Here is a 13117-nt window from a genome sequence, read left to right as displayed (position 1 = left end):
GATTGTTTTGTACTGTCAAGGTTATGGTATTCGAGAATCCTGTATCATAAAAGGATGGCATTATCACCAGAATCCACGCATTGACTGAAATACTGAACACTGAGGCACTCGTCTTCGACGACTTGTTCCACTCTCTGCACTACCGATGAAGGCTTTGTAAACAAGTTGTTGATCGATAATTCGAACCTCCTTTGCAACTTATTGCACGTTGTGATGCTCCAGTTGGTTTGCTGTAAGTTATCTTGTCAAAACGTGGAATGCACTCCAATCGCAATATCCTCGCTGCTGTTCCAAAATCGCGAATGTGACCATGCTCTTCCTGTCTATTATTTCCCTCAAGACTGGTCACGCCTCCGAGCCACATACCTATGGATATGCAGTCCATCAGGACAATTTTCGTTGTGTTCATTTTCCTTTTCGCATGTGTATATGGAAAAATGAACCTTACCCTGTACCGTACTGTATTAATGTATGTATAATCACACATACATACATACATACATACATACATACATGCATACATACATACACGTAGGAATGTATGTTTCAATGACATATTAATCCACTCCTAGAATATGATGTATTATTTTGGCAAGTACCAACGAATGTAACCTTTATAATTAATAATTTTAACAACGTTAAGCTATGTAACTATATTAAGATAATCGTGAATAACATTTTTCTGAAGAGTAGTGTTCATTTCTACCATTGAATCTTGGACATCCAACGCCATGTATCGAGGTATGTACCTATTATCCGCGCACTTTATAGCGATAGATTTACACCCTAGCGCTGAATCGCTCGACTTCGGTTATTTTCGAGATTTTTATTGATAACCATTGAAACACAAAGAATCGCTTATCATCGCTGTGCGTCATCTGGCGTACTCTGTAAGTACTAGTACTGTTGTTGTTTACACAGCAAAGCCAAACTATAGAATTCATGCTAGGAACACGTTTCGCATCGGGAAATGCCATATAGTAGACTATTATATATTGTGTGTGTGACACAGTTGTTGGCGTAAGATAATAAAGGTTTAGAAAATTCATATCGATCGTTCATATTATCGATTCAATTCAGATTTAATTTTCATTCAGTTGGCAGTACTACCGGAACCGGCAGTGCTCCCTTCTTACTTCTCAACCGAGTACAAAAATCTATCACTAAAAAGTGCGCGTACAACACTCCGATGACAGTGCTTTGACCCGTTTGTCAAGGCCGGTATAATGAGCGCAGCGTAGATTTAGTCGGCCGTGCGCTGTCCTTCCTGCTACCATTCATCTCCGCTAGATGGTAGCAGCACAGCAATTATATACATTTAACCCCTCAGTGCCGGTTAAATTAGCTAAAACAATATAACGTTTATAAAATTCTCACAATATTAATTCGTTTAGATATATGCCTTTAAAAGTCATGGCTAAGTGTGATAAATTGACTGATCATTAGTACGTTCATGAGACTGTCAGGTTTTTCTCTTGCATTCCAGTATTCGTCATTTTAGATCAAATAATATTCTGAAAATAGGCTAAAGTGAAATCGTAGCTTGCTGATATGCATTGCCAGGGCAGAAAGTGTTCTATAAAACATGACGTATGAAGACTTGTAGTCCAGCGTTAATATTGATGGCGATGTCTATTCGTTGTAAAATCAGACGGCTGCTGATGGATGGCCGTGTTCGAGTTCCAATGGAGTTGACATCGCTTGGGAGATGGACGACATATTTGTATTTCAGTGTTCCTCTTGTCGAGTGAGAATGGACCGTTTAAATTGAAAGTCCACGCGAATCACGGAAGAGAAGAGTTGGGTTTTAAACTATAGAGATTGAACAACGTCGGGTTTTTCCATAGTTCAGGCCAGATAATTAATATAATTAATGTCCATATATAAAAATAAATGCCTCTCTGCCTTTAGAAAAGACGGACCTTGTGAGATGACCATGCGGTTAAGGGCGCGCAGCTGTGAGCTTGCGTCCGGAAGACAGTGGGTTCGAACTCTATTCTCGTCAATCCAGAAGATGGTTTTCCGTGGTTTCCCATTTTCACACCAGGCGAATCTTGGTGCTGTACCTTAATTAGAGCTACGGCCGCTTGCTTCTGAACCCTATCCTGGCCCTGTCCAATGCCATCGCCTCCATAAGACCTATCAGTGTCAGTGCGACGAAAAAAAACTTGTAGAAAATATACACATCAATGATATACATAAGTCAGTGGCATTGCCAATTGACCTTTGAACGTGTGAGTGCGTTCCGCTGGTTTTAAAGAATCTACGGAGTGTTCTCGGACAACTCCACATCCATTCAAGATATCCATGTTCTGTTTCCGTTTACATAAACACACCGCACCTGGGCCATTATTTACCGTTCTCCTTTTCTCCTTTTTTTCCATACTTCTTTGCTAGACTATTCTTGTTTACGAATCATCCAGCACCTCCAAATTACTTGCGGAGTACTACTTACATTCTCCGAACTGCTGAGACCTATGGCAACAGAATCCTTAATTATTATCTCACTAGTATCATACTATCTTATTAACAGTGTTGCAGCACTCAGTACCAGCGCGACAGTGACCAAACAGTAAGGCGGTCGTATTGCTAATGGGCTTGTGCAACAATAATACCATTTTCAGTGAGACTACGATTAATAGGGATGTCGATACCGACTTCCTTCATTCAAATTTATATAGGGTTTGCTCACCAAAATGCGTGCTAACTTAACCAGTACACTTGGTTTTAACATACAGTCACTGATCTGTGATCAAATCAGTATTTCATACTACCCTCCTTTAAACATGGTGCCTATGTTGGTGCTGGATAATGTTCAGCATCAGGAATCGTGCCGTGTGGATATGGGTCACAACGTATTAGTGAACATAAGCTGTGTTCTATCTAGCTTCTTCTTCTACTTCTTCTTCTTCTTGTTGTTGTTCCATTTTTCCCAGTTTGTGGTGGGGTATTAATGTAGATTAAGCCTATTTTAACGATCAGATTACCTTCCTGGCGCCAATACTATGTTTTTTTTGCTATTTGCTTTACGTCGCACCGACACAGATAGGTCTTATGGCGACGATGGGATAGGAAAGGCCTAGGAATTGGAAGGAAGCGGCCGTGGCCTTAATTAAGGTACAGCCCCGGCATTTGCCTGGTGTGAAAATGGAAAACCACGGAAAACCATCTTCAGGGCTGCCGACAGTGGGGATCGAACCCACTATCTCCCGATTACTGGATACTGGCCGCACTTAAGCGACTGCAGCTATCGAGCTCGGTGCCAATACTATTTGGAGGGATGTGTTTACTTTTGAGAGGTGGTTATAGTATTGTTCAGAACAAGACGTCCACTCCTCACTCTCTTCCCCAATAACAATACATAACGTGCAAATTTGTGTAAATTTCAGTTGCCTAATTATGCATCATTCTCTTTCTGGATGACTCCTCATATCTATCGTTTGTTTATAATAGAGGCTGCAAAAAAAGGATATTAAATAAATTGTGTACCGGGCGAGTTGGCCGTGCGGTTAGGGCCCGCAGCTGTGAGCTTGCATCCGTGAGAGAGTGGGTTTGAGCCCCACTGTCGGCAGCCCTGAATATGGTTTTCCGTGGTTTTCCATTTTCATACCAGGCAAATGCTGGGGCTGTACCTCAATTGACGTCACGGCAACTTCCCTCCCATTCCTAGGCCTTTCCTATCCCATCGTCGCCATAAAACGTATCTGTGTCGGTGCGACGTAAAGCAATTTGCTAAAAATAGCTCAAATAAATCGTAGGCTCTCTTTTCTGTTTTATTCATAAGAACTATGAAACATAATTGATGTTGACAAATCTACACCCAGAAAATTACATTCCACTGAATCTCTGAAATTTCACACTCCACGACGCTGAGGCAGTGTCTTCGCCTGAAATTAATCGAGTGGTCATTTAGAAAATTTATTTTATGGTTACTGAAAGTTGACTGAAGTTAGTGACCTATCAGTGCCTGACCATTAACCGGCAGGTGATTCCAGACAGAATAAAAGAAGTGAAGGAAATCGGTCCATTACAACGGCCGCACGAACTGAAAATACCTGTTCTTAATAATTGTTTTGATCTTATATGTATCTTTGGATAAATAGGGAGTAAGGAAATAATATCTGAAGAATGGCAAAAACCATTACAATACTTTACGTAAAAAAACATATAGCAACAAATGTACCCGTCATAGCAATTTATTTTCCTTTTCTTTACAATTTGCTTAACATCACCCCGACACACAGATCTTATGGCAACAAGAGGATAGGGTAGGTTTAGGAGCGGCAATGAAGCAGCCTTAGTTTGAAAATGGGATGAAAATTGGAAACTACGGAAAACCATATTCAAGGCTGCCGACAGTGGTATTCGAACCCACTCTCTCCCGAATGCAAGCTGACAGCTACGTGACCCAGATTACGCGGCCACTCTCTCGGTCATAGCAGTTAGCCACGCCGCGCTCCCAAACTCAACCTCTCCTCAAGTCTATGTCGTGAGCCAAGGTTCAGGGCAGCTCCCGTGAACAGCGCTGCTTTAGATGGCCCTTCTTTGAAAGGAGTTTTGCCGATCCTCGTTGGGTCATCGTGAGTTGCTAACTAGATTGAGGCAACACACTACCGAATTTTCTGTCAATGTAATAATCACATCATCACCATTTTATAATTCAAAACCAGAAATGGAATGTAAATTGCGTCATTGATAAAATGTACCTTTACGTAACGGAAACCTGTGAAACAATTTTCTCTCTGTACTGTTGAGGTAAAGTTATGCTACTCCAAGGAAGTGCACTATGCATTGTAAAAAATACCGTATGGCTGCCCACTGCAGGCAACATTTGATTACGCTATCTGCCTGGTAGGGAATTCCGTTCATGTCACCATTTAGAACGCCTGAAAGGTATGCATAGTCTCTCACTGGCCTGACAAGTTGCCGGGCTAATTCCTAGAAAGGACACCGGTGTTATCGCTGTTGTAGCGTGGGTTGTTTCCTTCCCAGGGGGAATATTCATTCTCTATTGATTATAGTGCGAACTGACATATGTCCTCACCAGATATTTCGACGGATTCGAACACGTATCATTTTAATGAAGTACTTAAGGTCATGCCAAAGCCGATTAAATCAAACTCAGAAGTGTCATTCACAAACATCATAATTAAGTCGATTTACCTCGTTATAGGCTTCAAAGGGGAGGTTATAGCCACTACATTATTCAACTCAAATGATTAATATGCTGCCACCAGCTCTAAAAGAACTACCATTAAATGCATCGATAAATAAGCTTAAGGAGTGGTTACACAGGAATATTTTTAGATTCATGAGTTCGTTATATATTTAAAACTTATATCATTCCAATTTTTTAGTATAATTATGGTTTAATTTTTTAAATTATATGGTATATTATGTACTTAATGACTGAACAGATTATATTTATAATGCTCATCATTACCCTTTCTTTTTTAACCAATACTAGAGAAATTCTGCTGTGTTGGAAAGTAAAAATAAGGATTTTGGTGTAGAGAAGCGGATAGTGTACGAGAGAAAGATAATCCAGGTGTGGCTGCGTGGTTGCTTATCTGTTTGAGAATATATCCTCAAGTTGACCGCTATTGCCCCACCCGCTCGGTTCACAGAGAAAACGGAAGTTTCTGAAACCGTACGGCGCAGGGTTATCTCTCACTGTTGCCCGGATTATGGCCGAAGGGGAGGGGCAGAGACGAGAGAGGAATTAAAAGCATTCTACAGTTCGTGTGGCAAGGAAACTTTAATGAAGTACTTAACACGCCAGTAGTCCAAATAAAATGTTTTCCATTGAAACATCCAAGTAAATATATATTTTGTAAGACTTGCGTACAACATTCACGCACTCAGGAAAATTAAAAATTAACACCACTATGCTAGACATTACGCCAAGTTTCGAAGTTATATAATAATGATGATGATAATAATAATAATAATAATAATAATAATAATAATAATAATAATGTTTGGGTCATCAGACCATTGACTTGTTTGATGCAGCACTCCAGCCCACCCTATCCTGTGCTAATCTTTTCATTTCCACGTAACTACTATATCCTACATATATTCGAATCTGTTTTCCATAATCATACCTTGGCCTTCTACTGCCGTTATTATCACCTATACTTCCATCAAGAACCAACTGAACAAGTCCTGGGTGTCTTAATATGTGTCTTATTAGTCTGTCTCTTCTTCTGGTCAAATTTCTCCAAATAGTTCTACCATCACCGATTCGATTAAGTATCTCTTCATTCGTGGTATCGATCTACCCATTTCTCCTTCAGCATTCTTTTTTTACATTTCAAAAGCTTCTATTCTCTTTATTTATTGACTATTTGTAGTCCACATTTCACACCCATACAATGACACGCTCCAGATAAAAGTCTTCAAGAACACAAAGTTTGTCATCAGTAACATAAATAGTGGCTGGTGAAAATAACGGGCAGCGGCTTGTGTTCTATGTGACAGGAGGGTGCCTTTATACAAAGTAGTGGTTCATCCAGCCTTGTTATGTGGTCTAAATGTTGAGCAATCAGAAGTACGGATGAGCAGCAACTGAAGGTTTTTGGAATACGAATGGTTTCATGGGTTATCGAGCATCTATTGAATCCGAAACGGCGTAACATGTCAGTCTTTGAGAGTGATTTCAGTAGAAGAGGAGGTCGAAGAGAAGCATCTGAAATGGTATGGATATCTGGAAAGGAGACATGACGGATTTGTTGAGCATAGATTCGAGCGGCTGACAAAGAAAAGTGAGATGGAAATCTGGAATTGTGAAAGATCTAGAGGGATCTCACATTTCCAATGATGAGGCCCAAGGCAGGAGATAACGGAGGGGAGAGAAAACAGGAAATTCGACTCTAGGTGATTGAGAAAATTGTATGAAAAGTGAAAGGATTTATATTATGACATTCTAAGAATGACATATTTCTGAATTAATCCACCCGTGCCTGTGAAAAAATATTCTTCCATCGAAATTTTAGAAGTCTGACTTAAAATTTTGTTTGCAATATAATCGTAAAAAAGGAAGGATTTTAAAACATTCCACTAGTATAGCGGTTGGTGTTAGGATCCAAATATCAGAACAAACTTTCTTGCAGCCGTTCTGTGAAACTGGAATTTCACACGATAGTTTATTACTTCTGTCCTGTATACAACTGAGAAGGTTAAATGGGTGTTAACACATAAGTGCATTCCTCTGAAACCATTTGACGTTAGAAGTTGTAATTTGACCTGATAGTCACTTTTCTCTGGGTCTTAAAGGAAATGACTTTGACAATTTAATCCCTGAAGGGTTTAAAGAGGGGTTACGCATTGAAAAGCAGAATTTTTTACTCTGAACTCAGTTGATTAATTTATTGGAGATTTCACATCACGATCACTCTTACTTTCAATGAACTGTATAAGAAATTGTTTCATAAATTTGTACCTTAAAGGAGATAAAAATGGATTACACAACGAATACGCGGTATGCGTGCGTAATGTTGAATAAACAGGTATTTTCCAAGCCGTCTAACACATGCCAAAAGAACAACAATATAAGGATTAAGCTTGATCTATTATCAGATTGAGACAATGGTGAGGAACACAGTTGGACCAACGCGATCATGACTCACACTGATACAAGTAATTCATTTATCATCGCGCGACACGCGTACCATATTGCTCCCTTCCATAAGAATAATCCACGGATAGTACGCATGCATATTTATATCTGGTACTTTGTACGATCCTGACGCTAGGTTGTTTTGGGTCTGCTATTCTTAGTCCTCTGTACTTCATCACCGATAAGACTTAGCGGACACATGTATTTCATCTTCCTCCCGTAAGCCATATCATGGTTCGAATTTTAATCATTTGAAATCAAGTACATACCCCTTAATTTACAATTTTACCTACTGATATAGGAATTATAAGAGATGTATGAAAATATGAACAATGTTTGGTCCACAGGGTGCACGTTGTGCACAATAGGGATGAAGGTGGTCGTCTTGCTCTCTTAGCTGGCATACCTGGCATAACAGGGCAACAGTATTAGGCTACAGGGTAAGACCTCACAATCGTACCATAGAAAGGACAATTTTCTAGGCTTTGATCAAGGAGGATGTTTTTCTGATCAAGGAGCGCTCTCTCCACATCAGAATAGCTTTTTCAGTTTGAAAGACTCCAGGCAAACTCCGCATCGCAAGGGAAAGTCTCTTGGGGTTGTTTCTCTTATGGACAGATTATCCCTCACAGCTCGATGACTTTCCATCCAGGGGATAGTTTACAAAGACCGAGCGAGTTCGCCATACGGTTAGGGGCGTGCGGCTGTGAGATTGCATTCGCGAGATAGTGGGTTCGAACCTGTTGTCAGTAGCGCTGAAGATATTTTTCCTTGTTTTCTTATTTTTACACCAGTCTGTACCTCAATGGAGGCCACAGCCACTTCTTTACGATTCCTACCCCGTTCCTATGCCAAAGTCGCCATGAAACGTACCTGCGTCTGTGCGACACACATCAAATTGTAAAATAAAATTACAAGGGAGTTATATAAAATGTAATGTTAGTGATGACTATTCTTTAAGGGGAAACTAAGATCATTTCTCGCTATTTCTCTCGCTATTTTTGCTTTACGTCGCACCGGCACAGACAGGTCTTATGGCGACAATGGGATAGGAAGGGCCTTGGAGTGGGAAAGAAGCGGCCGTGGCTTTCATTAAGGCACAGCCCCAGCATTTTCTTGGTGTAAAAATAGAAAACAACGGAAAACCCTCTTCAGGGCTGCCTACAGTGGGGTTCGAACCCACTATCTACCGGATGCAAGCACACAACCGCGCGCCACTAACCACACGGCCAACTCGCCCGGTAGGTAAGGTCATCAGCCTGTAAAATTGATGTGTAGGCTTTTATGGCGTCCTATATGAAAGACAGTTAATTTGTGAACTTCTAGCTACACAGCTTCATAAGTATGCCTTAAATGTTGGAAGTTTTATTTCAATTTATTTTTGTCTCGAGGAGTATTGGCATTTGTAAATGAGCTTTAAACAGTGAGTGGATTTATACCTACAACGGAATAATCAGAGATCCTATATTATTCGAAAGCGCATAAACCATTAACATATAATCTTAACAATGCCACTGGACTAGCAGTAAATATCCATTGCAGGGATGCAAATGCTTTAAATCTTGTTGGCATAAACATGTCTTGCAGATAATGGTTATTCGAAAATTTGTGTAATGAAATAGTGTCTTGAACAGAAATGTGTAAGGCGATGTTACCCACCAACAGTACCTTGCGAGCTGATCTGTATGACATGGTCGTCCATCCATCATAGCCTACACGGTTGCTAGATAACTTCGCATCACACCTTTTACTGTAAAATATATTTTTGATACTGCTAAAGGTAAATTTATTGATACATTTTTGAAACACTAGGCAGCCCACTGTGCCCGACCTGGTATTGGCTCGCCATTACTTGTCCATGATGAAATTCTAACGTCAGATTCCCAGCGTGATTTACATGTGATTCTAATACACTTCAATGTGCGACGGTTAATGTCTGTCTGTTACTGTCAACAGAATAACTGTTGTTGGGACATTTTGGAAGAATTCATGGCAGAGCCGTATTTAGCCACATTGTTTGGCGTGTACAAACAGCACAAAAATTCTATTATTCTCAGCCCCCCTGCCCCCAAAAATCCACCTCTTTTGTATTCCAAATTAAACCCAGAAACCCCTCGGAAAAATCAAAGGGAGTTAGATTGATTTCAGTTAAACAAGACAAAAAAATATCCTAACCTAATGACATGGCACTACAGCCCTGAAGGCCGTGGCTTACCAAGCGACCGCTGCTCAGCCCGGAAGCCTGCATATTACGTGGTGTCGTTTGGTCAGCACGACGAATCCTCTCAGACGTTATTCTTGGCTCTGTAGACCGGGAAACATTACAAAAACCATGCCAGTATATGCGGAAATGTCTGAAATATAAATCACGCACAACCTTGTAAACTCATAGGGCAATATCCATCAACCAAAAATGTAAACCTCAACAAAATCAAAGTCAACCCTACCTCTCATGAAATAGTCTTAGCTACAGACTGAAACCCTCCAAAATAAAGTAGAATTAGAATTAGACGATCAACCTGCAATCACAGGTCGTTTCTCTCTTTTCTGTGTTCTCCCAAATTATCTATGGTCCACACGAATGTGGATTATGGTAACTTTAATAATAATAGTAATGTTATTGGCTTTAAAACACACTAACTACCGAGCTCGATATCTGCAGTCGCTTAAGTGCGCCCAGTATCCAGTATTCGGGAGATAGTGGGTTCGAACCCCACTGTCGGCAGCCCTGGAGACGGTTTTCCGTGGTTTCCCATTTTCACACCAGGCAAATGCTGGGGATGTATCTTAATTAAGGCCACGGACGCTTCCTTCCCACACCTAGCCCTCTCCTGTCCCATCGTTGCCATAAGACCTATCTGTGTAAATGCGACGTAAAGCAACTAGCCAAAACACACTAACTAATTTTGCGGTTTCCGGAGACGCCGAGGTAACAGAATTTAGAGCCACAGGAGTTCTTTTGCGAATGTGGATTAACCCTTGTTTTATGGCTGGATGCACTTCCTGGCACCAACCCTTCGTCGAGGGATGTATTAATAAGAGTGTGTATCTGTATTGGTTAGCAGACTGTATATCATTGTTACACCTATAGAAACCGCTATGTGATAATATTTCAGCTTAGAACTCTTACCAGAAACGTTCTGTCGTCTAAGGTCCAGTCTATGCATGAACTGTTTAAACGAATTTTCGTTATAAGTGATACATGTGCTGCGGGTGAGTATTTCTCCCTTCAACATTGTCGCATAGGGGTGTTTCGCGGCGCTACGACGCCTTGTTGTGTGTAGGTGAAGATGTATTTGGACGATTGGACGATAACAGACAACCAGCTCAAGAGCTGGGCCAATTAACATGGCTAAAAATTTCCGGTCCATCCGGGCATCGAACCGGGTCTTATGAACGAAAGACACCACACTGAACTTTGAGTCAAGTAGCTGTATTGTATGGGGATCATACTAGAAAAAATTAAAATTTTCCTCTTTAATTATGGCTGCTCTGTTGTGTATTCAGCCCAGATCTCTGTCGCACGGTCCGTGCTGAGGTTCCTTTGTCAAAGGATAGCCGGAATCTCTCCTTTGACAGCGTTACGCACTGAGGTTGACATTCCGCTCTCTATGTGAATGTGTAATATCGTGAACACCGCACACTATGGCGAGTTTCTTGTTACTCTTCACAACTCTAATAAATAGAATCTCGGGCCAAATATCGAACGGAGAATAATTAATCATCGCTTCAGAACAAAATGTTACGCTTTACGATATGTTACATGCCACAGCAGCTCACAAAGGGAACCTTTATAATGCATAAAAATATGGGCACACTCTGAATTTATCTTGCTTTGTTTTATATCGGATTATATATACAGAATTTAGAATAGGTCGAGGTATTTCGCTTGTTTATTTCGTTGTTATTTTGTTTGTTTGTTTGTTTGTTTGTTTGTTTGCTTGTTTGTTTGTTTGTTTGTTTGTTTGTTTGTTTGTTTGTTTGTTTGTTTGTTTGTTTGTTTGTTTGTTTGTTTGTTTGTTTGTTTGTTTGTTTGTTTGTTTGTTTGTTTGTTACTTCTTCCTACGATGGCTTATCAGAATTTCTTGTAACTCGGTATATATGTTTACGGATAACCGTTGTATGCAATAGCTTAAATATTAATTTGATTTTAATTCAGTGGCGTAACAGTATTTATTGTATTTATTATTTTTCTCAGTCAACGGCTCGAACAGGTGGTGGTGATCATGATTATCGTTTTAAGAGGAACTACAAATAGATGATAGTGAGGAGTCTTGCGCAAGCAATGCCAGTATTGAACTAGGGGCCCCCTGGTCTCCAACCCGCGCTCTGAAGTTAAGGCCGGGCTGAATGGATCAGACGGTTAACGCGATGGCCCTTTGACCCCAAATGGGCACGTTAGATCCTGGCTCAGTCCGGTGGTATTTTAACGTGCTCAAATATGTCAACCACCGGGTTAAAATTCGGTCACCTCGGCGTGTCCGGAAACCGACAAAAATAGTTAGTGGAATATAAAATTGATAACATTGGTATTCTGGAGTTCAGAGGCAGTGGGACGCCTGGTAGTCTCTTCTTACGACTGCATCGTGGGTATTATTCTACCACCTAAACCCACTGGGGGGTAACGGTTGGAAGATTTTGATCTCGAATCCAGTGCACATCTGAGGGTGTCTTTGGATCAAGAAAGTTACGTAAAATGCTCATCCTTGCCTGGCTGATGAGGGCTTCACGTTTGGCATCGGGAAGACGAAATCTTCAGTTTCTGAGTTCATCCTTGAACTGCTCTGACCAGGTTATCTTAGAAAACATTCCTTGGAACTTCCATTCAGCAGGTTCCTATGCCCAAGGTAATAGGTCAGGTAATCACGGTTTGCATATTCGGCACATGTTACCAAACATCCACAATCTCCAATATAGAACTAAATATTCGATGGTTATTTGGTGTCCACTCTAGTTTCAGTCTGATAATAATGAAATGGCGTATGGCTTTTAATGCCGGGAGTGTCCAAGGACAAGTTCGGCTCGCCAGATGCAGGTCTTTTGATTTGACGCCAGTAGGCGACCTGCGCGCCGTAATGAGGATGAAATGATGATGAAGACGACACATACACCAATTAAGGTTAAAATTCCCGACCCTGCCGAGAATCGAACCCGGAACCCCTGTGACCAAAGGCCAGCTCGCTAACGATGTAGCCATGGAGCCGGACTTCAGTCTGATGGTTCATTTATCAAGCTGGTCACGCAAAGAGAGCCCCAGTATTCGCCGAAGACACCACATTTGGAATAATTCCGCATTGTTCATATCTGTTTTTAACATTGTCCACATTTCAGAATCATACAATAAAATTGAAAGAACAAGCAAGCAGAATGTCGAATATCTCACTTATCCTCAATGTTGTTGGTTATTCGAGCATGAAATTCATTAGGCTGTGGTACGAGAGAGACAGTGGATCAATCTTCGTATTCCTTACGGAAGTTGACCGTAGCACAGCCAAT

This window comes from Anabrus simplex, chromosome 5 (genome assembly GCF_040414725.1).
Source record: "Anabrus simplex isolate iqAnaSimp1 chromosome 5, ASM4041472v1, whole genome shotgun sequence".
Lineage (NCBI taxonomy): Eukaryota > Metazoa > Arthropoda > Insecta > Orthoptera > Tettigoniidae > Anabrus > Anabrus simplex.
Note: the sequence above shows the minus strand (reverse complement) of the source record.